This window comes from Bison bison, unplaced genomic scaffold (assembly GCF_000754665.1).
Source record: "Bison bison bison isolate TAMUID 2011002044 unplaced genomic scaffold, Bison_UMD1.0 scf7180017864522, whole genome shotgun sequence".
Lineage (NCBI taxonomy): Eukaryota > Metazoa > Chordata > Mammalia > Artiodactyla > Bovidae > Bison > Bison bison.
The window spans coordinates 2,447,788-2,448,928 of NW_011495073.1; positions in this window are offsets into that span (position 1 = coordinate 2,447,788).

A 1,141-nucleotide genomic window follows, 5' to 3' on the forward strand; every position below is an offset into this window, starting at 1 on the left:
GGAAGGACTGATGTTGAAGCTGAAACTCCAATACTTTGGCCACCTCATGAAAAGAGTTGACTCATTGGAAAAGACCTTGATGCTGGGAAAGATTGAGGGCAGGAGGAGTAGGGGACAACAGAGGATGAGATGGCTGGATGGCATCACCGACTCAATGGACATGAGTTTGGGTGGACTCCGGGAGTTGGTGATGGACAGGGAGGCCTGGCGTGCTACAGTTCATGGGGTCGCAAAGAGTTGGACACGACTGAGCGACTGAACTGAATTGAAATCGCATTCATTTACTTTGTCCTGCTAGCATCAGACACAATTCTTGCTTTCTTTCCTACACAAACTTCCTATGAATGACTCGGCCAAGAAGAACCCACATTCTTCAAGGAACCATGAAGATGCCAAGAGAAAAGGAGAAGAAGAGTAGGGAAAAAAATGGTAGTAAGGAGTATTCAGTAGAAACACATTGACATGGAGATTAAATTGGCAGCCAAGCCTAATACCATGAAATAAAATAAAAACAAAACAAAAATCAAAGCAATCAGTTCACCAAAGCTTAAAGCAGTGATGCAGGAATATATGCAACAGAAGCCAGCATGACTCCAAAGAGAAATGGAGGGAAAAGGAAACATCCTTGTCGTGGTGCAGGTTAGCAGTGGCTCAGGGAGCGAGCAGCCTGCCCACAGACTGTGTGTGACCTGGGGGACAGACGGGACATGCACGCTGATGGGACAGATGGATGTGCACACCAAACGGAGTCAGCAAGTTTGAGAAAGGGTAAATCTTAGGAAAGGCAGGTGAGAGAGCCCCAACACACGTAATATTGCTGTCTTTAATAACAAGACCTTCAGGGATGTAACAAAACCAGATTTAGATGTAATTCAAGAAAACTTTCAGAGATCAAAGAAGACTTGGATCTATTTACAGACTGAAGTACACATGGCATGCCCGGGATGGGGGAGCGGGAATGACACCTATCACTGCACATCAAACCCTGCCTGTCCTGCTGTTCTCCAAAAGGGCCTGTGGTGCCCCGCCGGTGGCCCGTGCACCCTCGAGCGCCCTCTGCAGGCCGGGCTGAGATATGTGACCATGGAGTCCCTGCTGGCATCTCCTGGCCTGGGGTTGGTCTCCACCCACCTGGCTGAGC